The sequence below is a fragment of the Mercenaria mercenaria genome, chromosome 3, assembly GCF_021730395.1.
Source record: "Mercenaria mercenaria strain notata chromosome 3, MADL_Memer_1, whole genome shotgun sequence".
NCBI lineage: Eukaryota > Metazoa > Mollusca > Bivalvia > Venerida > Veneridae > Mercenaria > Mercenaria mercenaria.
This window is the reverse complement of record NC_069363.1, coordinates 49,880,599-49,893,245: the sequence shown is the minus strand read 5'-3', so window position 1 is coordinate 49,893,245 and position 12,647 is coordinate 49,880,599.

The window sequence follows — 12,647 nt, the reverse complement described above, 5'->3', positions numbered from 1 at the left end:
CCCTTCATGGATGACAGAGTTATGGACCGGACACGAAACAGACCCTGTTCATGCCATGTTAATATCTGACTGCCAAGTGTGACCTTGACCTTTGATCTAGGGATCTGAAAGTTGTGCATGACACATCGTCTTATTATTTTGTACATTTGTGCCAAGTAATATTAAAATCCGGACAGGAAAAAAGCCCCGTTGACCTTTGACCTCACACTGTGACCTTGACCTTGAAGCTAGGGATCCGGGTTTTGCGCAAGACACATCATCTCATCATGGGGAACATTTGTGCCAAATAATATTAAAATCCCTTCATTGATGACAGAGTTATCGACTGGACACGAAATTGAAGACAGACGGAAGGACAGAAAGACAGACGGAATGACGGCCGGTGTAATGAAGTATTTCGACCCCCATAGAATAACGACCTCCCCCCCCGGTCATTATTCTATAGGAAATGTGACTCCTTTCCTGTAAAATATTGACTCCCCTTATAAAAAACTGACTCCCTTTGAAAATTCTATAGAATAACGCCCCCCCCCCCCCCCACCCCGGTCATTATTCTATAGAAAAACTGACCCCTCCAAGTAAAATACTGACTCCCTAAAGATGACTCCCTTCGAATCTCATAGAATAACGACCCCGGTTATTATTCTATAGAAAAAATGACTCCTTCCATGTAAAATACTCATTGCCGAAATTACTACATTCGAACTCTCATACAATATCGATTCCCGGACATTATTCTATTTAAAAAAGTTACTCTTTCCTTGTAAAACACCGGCTCCTAAAAAGACTTTCGACGATAATATCTATTAAAAAGTGATCCCCACCAAACCTAACGGACAATTTTACTAGATCTACAACTCTAATACCCTCCATTGCCAATAGTTAACATTTTGATTGTACTACTACTACTGGTGCCGCTACTTCTATTGCTATTACTACATGTACTTCTTCTTTTTCTACTTCTACTACTACTACTACAACTGCTACTACTACTACTACTACAACTGCTACTACTGATACTACTACACATGCTTCCACTAATACGTCTTGTACATCTACCTCTTCTTCCCCTGCTGCTGTTGTTGCTGTCACTTATTCCTCTGCTGCTGCTGCTGCTGCTACTGCAACTGCCACTACTACTACTACTACTACTACTACTACTACTGCTGCTGCTGCTACTATGCTAGCAGTTTCTTGTGCAGTTTTCTTCTGAAGAATTACTTCATACCGAAGTTTGCAGGGATTATTGACACTGGTGTGTTTTGTGAATGTATTGTGAATTGTTATTTTCCTGAAAAAAATGTATACACCAAAATACAGCGTCGAGAAATAGAATCCCTTTTCCAGTTGCGGAATGCTCTGATTTCTGTGTCAAGTGATGGTATCTTGGGCTAATGGTCAAGCGGAAGGACGGACAAGGGCAAATCTATATGGCCCCCTCTCCCGAGTGGGGGCATAAAATGCAGCAATTAGGCCTTAGATACATGAGTTATCACTAAATTTGACCAAACGACCGGGGTCGTTTTTTTATGGGAGTCAATATTCTTCGTGAGGTTCAGTTTACTTCACGTGGGGGAGTCATAGTACTATGATCTGGAGGTCATAATACTATGACCGGGGGGGGGGGGGGGGGGGGGGGGGTCACTTTTTCTATAGAATAATGACCGGGGGGTCATTATTCTATGGGGGGTCGAAATACTTCATTACACTGGCTGGAAAAGCGCATTCCTATAGTCCCCGAAACTGGTTTTCAACCAGTAGGGGACTAACAATGAGTATATTATTGTCTGTGGCTGTTATTTCACAAAATGGAAAATGGCATTTGCTGTACCAAATCATACTGCCTATACAGTTGCTGATATTTTGTTTACAAATTTGTTTCTACAGTATGGATTCCCATTACAAATTCACACTGACCAAGGGAGATAATTCAAATCTCATTTATTCTCTGAAACTTGTTAACGTTTGAGTATAGATACGACTCAAACTTCTCCATACAATCCCAAATCGGATGGCATGATTGAAAGAGCCAATAGAACTATGCTTCAAATGTTGTCCATGTTTGTGTCGGTTGAAGAAAATCAAAAAGATTGGGATGACCATCTGTGTTATACCATGGCATCTTGTCGTGCAACTCAACAAAGTAGTCTGGTTGCTCACCTAACCTTTTAATGTTAGGCCGTGAGGTAGATAGCTCTATTGATCTAATGGTAGGTCAACTGCCAGGTCAGCCTGAAACACAATACTCGATTGAATATGTGGAATGGGTAAAAACTGCAATGAAACAGTCTAACTCTTTCGCCTATGATTAGCTAAATCTGGTTGCAAATATACAGAAAAGATATTATGACAGGGGTTTAAAACCTAGAGAATTTTCCGAGGGTGATTGGGTCTGGAGATGGTAACCTCCCATTGCAAATCAGAAATCGGGACTGGGTTGGACAGGTCCATATCTAGTGTTATCTAGGATAACTTATTTAACATACAAAATTCAATAGTCTGAATTTGGTTAACCCATTGTTGTACATGTGGATCATTTAAAGATATTTGAAAGGGAAAATACCGTCGAAATTGGGTGAAACAGACCGCTTTCCTTCAAGATGAAATTACTGCTGATCAGACAGAAAATTATGAGTCAGAATGTACTTATTTGAGTTCTGAATCTCAAACTCAAAACTGCAATCAGCCCGAATCTCACAAAAGTATACCGTTTGCCCCTAGATCAAGGCGAGACAGTCAAGTAAAGCCTCGTGAAATTTATTCACCTCACCTTAAGTATGATTAAATGTAATTAATACTTGAAGATTACATACTGGTTTTAATGACACTATGTTGATTATTTTCAACATTTAATATTCAGATGTAGAATAGTTTGCTACATTTAGATATTAAACTTTTAAAATGTGCTCTGCCATAAAAAACATTTTATCTTTATTTTGTAAATATATATATTGATGAAATATAATGTATTGTTGCAGTAAATGTGTGTTGATTCTAATATAATAAAGAAATATACAATCTCAAAAATAGATTTATAAAATTCAACTTTGAGATAAACTTAATAGGTAACCTACAAAAATGACACGTCCATGATACACTTTAAGGTCAAAATAAAACAAATGACAATTATAAAAAGATAAAATTCTATGAACCTGCTTTTTAGTATAGAAATATATATAAAAATTTATTAAAATATATTTAATATAAAGTTAAAAAGTTCTTAATGTTCATATTAATTTTAGTATCCATACAAGTTACAAACAAAGGCTCAGGCTCAGTTACGACGACCGGACAAGGAGCGACTTTTGTGGAATGTTGGTGGGGACACCTGTCCAGTGTCGGCCTGTGCACAGTACTTCCACAAATACATAAAATTTAACCAGCCCTGGGTCAACATACATGAGCCGTGTAAAACTGTGTTCAAATGTATTATTTGTGGATTTGTTTCCAATAGAAAATACGATGCCCGTCGGCACACTTTTTGTGCAGGTGCCAGACATTTGTCTGAAGAACATAGAGTTATTAACTTATATTATTAAGTCATGTGGGAATACCATCAAACCCAGACTGCCAACTGCGGTAGAGAAGGAAAAAGCTGAGAGGATAGAGAGAGAGAGAAAGGAAGAGGAGGAACAGAGGAGATTGGAGATGGAAAGACGAGAGAAGGAAGAAAGGAAGATTTTATTTTGTTGGGTTTAACGTCGCACCGACACAATTTTAGGTCATATGGCGACTTTCCAGCTTTAATGGTGGAGGAAGACCCCAGATGCCCCTCCGTGCACTATTTCATCACGAGCGGGCACCCGGGTAGAACCACCGACCTTCCGTAAGCCAGCGGGATGGCTTCCTCACGTGAAGAATTCTACGCCCCAAATGAGGTTTCGAACCCACATCGATGAAGGGCAAATGGTTTGAAGTCAACGACTCTAACCACTCGGCCAAAAGGCCCCAAGAAAGGAAGAGGAGGGATTCAGAAAAGAAAAGGAATAGGGCCACGAATGACATTGTACACCTTTACTATGACAGATTTTTAGAACTCGATTGGAGTGATTAAATTAAATAATGTTGGTTTTTTTGTGTGACAAATATGTAAAAAATTTCAAGTATTTTTCACCTGTATTTTCAAAAAGTGATGTTAGGATTTCATTATAAGAATTTTTCATTTTTGTAGGGGATACATTTTAAAATTTGGTCATGATAAATTTGAAATTGCACATACATTTCAATACTATAAATTTGTATGTGTTTATCTACTCAAATTAAAATTTTATGAATTCAGTTATAATTAATCTTTCATTTAAAGGGAATTCCTATAGTCTTTTATGCGCATCTTTCTGCGCAGCCAACACTTTCTATGGAAAACTGAAGTGAAGTCAACATTTGTTGAAACATGCGACAGACAATCTTATCTCCATTTTTGATAAGTTTTATTAGTAATCAAATGTTCATACTGGTTTATGTTGTATTGTCAAGTATCATGCCTGACAGGTATCTTGCCATTTTTGTGTTTTTGTTTTTACATCGCATTTTAGTACAAAGACAGTGTTGTTCATATAAAGTAAGACAATTGACTTCGTACTGATAAGAGTATATCTCCTTTCAGATTATTTAGTATTCAATTATAGAAATAATTAAGAATTTTTAAAACTTTTTTTTAACTTCTAGCAGATATACATGTAACCAATTTGGTCAGGTTCGCGCCATTTTTCGTCCGAACAGGTGTTGTATTGAAGCGGTCTTAACATAAAATTTAGCCTGGTGACCCATACATTTTAACCATTTTTATACTAACAATACAATTATTTATACACAAGAAAAACAGGAAAAAAATCTATGAAACAGTTTTGTTTTTTTTAATCTAAAAAAAAAAAATACTCTTCACTATGGGTATTTTTCATTGAAAAAGTTCACAAAAGTGAATATGAATCAAGATTTTTTTCATTTGTACCCATTATTGTAAGGGTATAGTATTACAATTATGACTATAATATTAAGTAAGTATATAAGAAAATCTTTAAAAAGAATAAACCTTACTGTGCTGCCTTGGTGTATATTTTGGCTGCTATTTATAACAAGAGGACCATGATGGTCCTGAATCGCTCACCTGTTCCCGCATGACCCAGTTTTGAGTATGACGTCGTTTTTTCTATTATTTGACAAAGTGACCTAGTTTTTGAGCTAATGTGACCCAGTTTTGAGCTTGACCTAGATATCATCAAGATAAAAATTCTGACCAATTTTCATGAAGATCCATTGAAAAATATGGCCTCTAGAGAGGTCAAAAGATTTTTCAAATTTTAGACCTAATGACCTAGTTTTTGACCACAGTTGACCCAGTTTCAAACTTGACCTAGATATCATCAAGATGAACATTCAGACCAACTTTCATACAGATCCCATGAAAAGTATGGCCTCTAGAGAGGTCACAAGGCTTTTTTATTATTTGACCTATTGACCTAGTTTTTGATGGCACGTGACCCAGTTTCAATCTGACATAGATATCATCACGATGAACATTCTGACCAATTTTCATGAAGATCCATTCAAGGGTATGGCCTCTAGAGAGGCCACAAGGTTTTTCGATTTTAAGACCTAATGACCTAGTTTTTGATCGCAGTTGACCCAGTTTCAAACCTGACCTATATATCATCAAGATAAACATTCAGACCAACTTTCATACAGATCCCATAAAAAATATGACCTCTAGAGAGGTCACAAGGTTTTTCTATTATTTGACCTACTGACCTACTTTTTGAAGAGATGTGACCCACTTTCGAACTTGACCTAGATATCATCAAGATGAACATTCTGACCAATTTTTATGAAGATCCATTCACAAGTATGGCCTCTAGAGAGGTCACAAGGTTTTTCTATTTTTAGACCTACTGACCTAGTTTTTGACCGCATGTGACCCAGTTTCGAACTTGATCTAGATATCATCAAGATGAATATTCAGACCAACTTTCATACAGATCCCATGAAAAATATGGCCTTTAGAGAGGTCACAAGGTTTTTCTATTATTTGACCTACTGACCTAGTTTTTGATGGCACGTGACCCAGTTTCAAATCTAACCTAGATATCATCAAGATGAACATTCTGACCAATTTTCATGAAGATCTTATGAAATATATGGCCTCTAGAGAGGTCACAAGGTTTGTCTATTTTTAGACCTACTGACCTAGTTTTTGACCGCACGTGACCCAGTTTCAAACTTGACCTAGATATCATCAAGGTGAACATTCTGACTAACTTTCATAAAGATCCCATGAAAAATATGGCCTTAAGAGAGGTCACAAGGTTTTTCTATTATTTGACCTACTGACCTAGTTTTTGATGGCACGTGACCCAGTTTCGAACTTGACCTAGATATCATCAAGGTGAACATTCTGAGCAATTTTCATGAAGATCTTGTGAAATATATGGCCTCTAGAGAGGTCACAAGGTTTTTCTATTTTTAGACCTACTGACCTAGTTTTTGACCGCACGTGACCCAGTTTCAAAGTTGACCTAGATATCATCAAGGTGAACATTCTGACTAACTTGCATAAAGATCCCATGAAAAATGTGACTCCTAGCGTGGTCACAAGCAAAAGTTTACGCACGCATGGACGACGGACGCTGCGCGATCACAAAAGCTCACCTTGTCACTTTGTGACAGGTGAGCTAAAAAAGCAGAAAATTATGAAATGTTGAAAAATCGCTGGCAGTTTCAGCAACAATGGGTGCGTTCAAAACAATTTTTCAAAAAACAAGCCTGGTGACCCATTGTTTTTATTTGTTCATTGTTTTCAGCAAAAAATTTTCCTATCAAATATGTGAATTTGATACAATTCTATGAAAGAAAAAAAAAATATAGGAATTCTCTTTATTTTTTAGTTACCTTTACTTAATTATAGTTTGAATAACTTAAGCATACAGGTCTGTTAATAATACTTAACTTGTTTTAAGTTAGTAAGTAGGTTAGTAAGTAGGTTTTGTTAAGTATAACTTTTCAGAAAATTTATTCTACTTAAATTTTCTTTTCTAGTATTAACTAGTTGCATAGGAGATAGGAATGTAATCAGACAGAATTCTTACTTTCATTTGTAATTAACTTTCTGTCATTTTCAGTACGGATGTCGCCATTTTGGAAACTCTACCTACTGTTAAAATAATACGCCTTTTGTCATTGGTCAGAATTTTACTATACTCTATTTTCATTGGTTAACATATTTGATTCTTTTAAGAACTTGTTTATTCCTTAAATTAACCAATCAATTGTAATTGTTCTACCACTGACCGTATATATACTGAGACACAATAGTGTATCGGTCGGTCAGATACTGCACCTCTAAGGTCAGTATAACAAGGCTTAGCCTTGACACTCAAAGTTGGACTTAGTCCACTGCTAATTAACGAATATCGTTGACCATTAAATACGGCCAAACATTTACACTTTCAATTAAATTAATATAAATATGATTCTTTAAATACATTTAAGGCCTACAATATAATTCTCATTCATTAGCTAGCTTCTATATTAGTATAATTGAATATATACTAAATAAAATATATTAGTCACTATATATTTAGTTCTTCTTTAATAACAGTGTCCAACATCCAGTGTCCCACTGTCTACAAGTGTGTTCATGATTATCCGTCCGTCTGTCCATGTAAAGCCACTGTGATCACTTGCTGTCCGTAAGTCAGAGGTTATGCTAAGAACCTGTGGCCACTATTACATTATTTTACAACTTTAATAAAGAGAACTACAGTCTAATGTTTTGTCTATTAGATTTGACCTTAATCTTTTTGTTTATTTCAGTACTTAGTACAAAATACTTGTTAACATGTTACTGCGATACAGTTTTTGTAAAAACAAGGCAGTCTGAAAGACAGCTAAATCCCCCGCCACTGTTATGGATAGTGAAAGGGTAAACCTTTGACCTTTAGCTGTGACCTTGACCATGAACTGATATGGCTGACTCATGAATTCTGCACAACGTCTTGATGAGGTGATCATTTGACCCAAGTTTCATGAAAATCCTTTAAGGGGTTTAGGAGATACAGAGCTAAAACCTTTGACCTTGAGTTGTGACCTTGACCTTGAGTTGACATGGCTGACTCATGAGCTCTTGATGAGGTGATCATTTGACCCAAGTTTGATGAAAATCCTTCAAGGGGTTTAGGAGATACAGAGTGGACACAAAATGGAAGGCTCAAACCTTTGACTCTAAGCTGTGACCTTGACCTTGAGCCTGCATGGCTGACTCGTAAGTTCTGCACATCGTTTTGATAAGGTTATCATTTGACCAAAGTTTTATAAAATTCCTTGAAGGGGTATAGGAGATATAGAGCGGACACGAAATGGAAGGCTAAAACCTTTGACCTTGAGTTGTGACCTTGACCTTGAGCCGGCATGGCTGACTCATGGGTTCTACACATCGTCTTGATGAGGTGATCATTTGACCAAAGTTTGATGAAAATCCTTTGAGGGGTTTTGGAGATAAAGAGTGGACACAAAATGGAAGGCTCAAACCTTTGACCTTCAGCTGTGACCTTGATCTTGAGCTGACTCATGGGTTCTGCACATCGTCATGACGAGGTGATCATTTGACCCAGGTTTTATAATATTCCTTCAAGGGGTTTAGGAGATATAGAGTGGACACAAAATGGAAGGCTCAAACCTTTGATCTTCAGTTGTGACCTTGACCTTGAGCCGGCATGGCTGACTCATGGGTTCTGCACATCGTCTTATGATGTGACCATTTGACCAAAGTTTCATGAAAATCCTTCTAGGGGTTTAAGAGATACGGAGCGGACACGAAAGTGTTACGGACAGACGGACGGACGTTCTAACGAAATGGTCTTTATGTGACTCCCCCATTGTTCTCTCTATTGTTCTAACAGTCACATAAAAAGAAAAATAGTCACATAAACAGAACGGAATGAATGACATCAAAGAGAAAGTACCGTTATGCAGTCACTTAACCATCATTTCGCGGGCACGGAAGGACGGACGGAGACCATTCCTATAACCCCCACCACTTGTGGCGGGTGATTAAAAAGGTATACCGGTAAATACTCAGGAAAATACTTCGAAATGAAGACTGAATCTCAGATATCAGATTAGAGACAAAGAATGTTTTATAGAAAGGACAAAGGATAATTCAACAAAAGTAGATCAGGTTAGAGAAAGGGTTAAGGTGTATGGAAGATCTGAAATGGGTTTGAGTGGTTAGATTAATGGCTTGGAAGAATAAATTATTTCAAAGTGTGGCCTGTGACAAAAGTTGTTTAAGAAGCTGATGTACTTCTACCTGGATTGATTCTTAGTATCTCGTAGTTCATCTTGTAAATAAACCTGTCTGTTTAAAAACTGCTGACTTTCTTAATCTATGCAACCTACAAAGAGATGTGTGGTGTTATAGGTTAATGGCAGAAAGTAAACATTTTGGAAACTGGAAAAGGTGTTACTCCAAAAAGGTATGACATAAATTATACCTTTTATTTTGGGTGCCTTGACAAGGATTAGTCACTGGTACATTGTTGGGGCTACATAAGAAGTACTAACATTAACACATAACTGACATTGTGAGGGACATCTTTTTTTTGATTAACTGAAAAAAACATTCAACTTGGCACTTCAAACATAATGTGAAAGGCGAGATTCAAGGGACAACAATTCCAACCTTTAAGGTGAGAAAATAGCAACAAGAGCTCCACAAAGCAGGGAAATATACACCAGAATTTCTAGATCTAATGTTGAGGAAGTAAAATTTAAATAACCCTTTTTGGGGGTGTCTGTCGGAGGGGGGATGAAACATGTGGTGGTTGGGGGTTGGGGGTTTCTATGTGGGGATGGAATACTTTGGCAAAAAAAACAACTTAAAGTGAATTTCTTAGGGGTAGGATGGAGATGGGGTTCATTTGAATATCTGGAGGGTGATGGAAGTAATGTAGGTTGCTGCACTCCTGAAATGGTCTCACTGCTACCTACCAATAAGCCAAGATTTAAATAAATGCCTTGTTTAAAGTAAATACTTGTGAAGTTATGCTCTATAGCCCATCTACTTACAGTAGGGAGATATACAAATGCACATGCCACGATATAATTCATCCCTTTTTATAAAACGGGCACATAGTCAATATTTGGGCTACTTCTACATTATCAAATAAATTTGTTTTATTATTATTTTCTAAAGCTGTCAAAAGCAGGCTAAATACTTAATTTAACACAGGCATTATCAGAGAACAGTGTCTAACAAGACATGTTGAGGAAATCAGTTCAAATAATAGGAAAATGTTCGAATGGGCTAACATACTGTCAAATCAAACAGAAAATCTTGACATTGGCCACAATGACAGATGAGGAACTCTTTCAAATGGACATCATTGAAAACAAGAACACCTTATAAGGCTAAAAAAATGTAGTTCTGATGTCACTACTAAAGAATGGATAAAACGCCAACCAGAAAATAAGCACACCATGTCTAATCTATGTGTGGTAGTCCTGTTTAGGCCTCCAAAATGTATCATTAATATTTAAGGGCAGATTTCAAGTCGTCTAACAGAGATTTTACTCAGGACTCATTTGATAGAAACAACTATTGACTTTATAAACTAAAAGACTATGATAAATTAGATTGATTCAGTTTTGTATTTTGTTTTAAGCACTGGCACATTTCAAATTGCAGTTATCTGGATATGGGTTACCTGTACATGCAGAGGTGAAGCAAAAGATTCAGTCTTTAGTAGATGATGGCATCACTAATGTATCTGAGATTGGGCGTCATCTAGAACGTGAAACTGAATCAGATGTACCAGTGACAAATCGTGGTCATTTCTATAACAGAAGAAGAAATTGTTATACATTATTATACAATTGCTGAATTGTTTATTGAAGAAAATAAACTTGTAGACTAGAATTTAACAACAGCACCTGGAACCAACATTCAATATGAAAGAAACAACATTCTGTACAACTAACCAAAACTACATTATGTACTTGTTCAATACCCTAAACTTACAAACGTATTACTGTTCTGTCTGATGTAACTGTCAGTATATTTTAAGTTATAAAAGACATTTTAAGGATTAGCTGCTTACAGTAGAGATTATGTTTGATTTCTTCCATATACTGACACAACGGAAACATGTTTGTGTTGTTCTATTTTCTTGTCTGACTTTTTGATACAGCGAAAGTTTTCTGAACTGTTCCTGATGGGTACAAAATCAAGCCTGTGCCACGCTCTCGTAGTAAGCGTGGAGGTTTTTTGTTTGTTTTGGGTTTAACGCCATTTTTCAACAGTAAGCGTGGAGGTGGGGTGGCCCTGATTTATAGATCGGTGATAGATGTGAAAATAGTCTCTTCAACTAGTGACAATACATTTTCAACATTTGAACATACTGAGTGTAATGTAAGTATCAACAACTATCAACAACTGTTGATTGCACATGGCCGTTATTTACAGACCTCCTCCATCAAAGAAAAGTGGTTTGAATACAAACGATTTTCTGGATATCGAGTGGGCAGATTTCTTATCAAAATACGCCGCAATTGACAAGAATATCATCATTACTTGCGATCTGAATTTTCATTTGGACATTCTTTCTGATCGTGACACCATCAGATTTAACAGTGTGTTACAATCTTGTGGCATGTATCAACATGTGAAAGGGCCCACCCACGCCCACGGTCATACCCTTGACGTGGTCATCACCAGAGACATGGATAACACAGTATCAGCAGCAGTAGTGACTGATCCTGGATTATCAGATAGCTCTGGAAAAATAGCCAAGGACCATTTCGCGGTAATGTGTAATGCACTTGCCGCGAAACCCCCTCCAGTAAAGAAAACTGTGACATACAGGAAACTCCGTTTGATCGACGTTGATTCTTTCAAAGCTGATATTCTATCATCCAATCATTTGAATTTGTCACAGAGTACATCAGATGCAGAAACTCATCATACAATAGTGAACTTTCAAATTTAATTGACAATCATGCACCTTTGTGTTCAAAAACCCTCACATGGGTAATATGAGCCACATGTTTTAAATGGCAAACGTACTGACGCTAAAATATTAGAAAGTAGGTCAGTAGGTCACATTCATGGTCACTGAAAAACAGTTTTAAGATTGGTGTGAAAACTGTACAAGTCATTCAAATTTCAAGGCCGTATCTTAAGAAACAAGAAAGTATGTCAGTAGGTCAAGGTCACAGTTAAGTGATCCCTAACCGCTTGGGTCATCAGGCAATTATAATTAAACAGACTAGGAAATATGATCTAATATTTTTTAAGTATTTTTTCCTACATAACTCATAATTATAACAAGTGACCCCAGGGTGGGGCCCCTTTTCATCCCAGCGGCATAATTTGAACAAACTTGTTAGAGATTCCCCAGGCAATGCTATATACCAAATATCAACTTTCCAACAAGCAGATCTTTAATTTTTTTACTATATAAGTCTATGTTAAACTTGGTACCCCCAGGGCAGGGCCTCTTTTCACCCTAGGGACATAATCTGAACACTTTTGGTAGAGAAACACTAGGAAAGGCAACATACTTTAATTAATATCAAAAGCCTAGGCCTTGCAGTTTCAGGCAAGACGATTTTTAAAGTTTGTTTCCTATAAAAGTCTATGTAAAACACGAGATCTC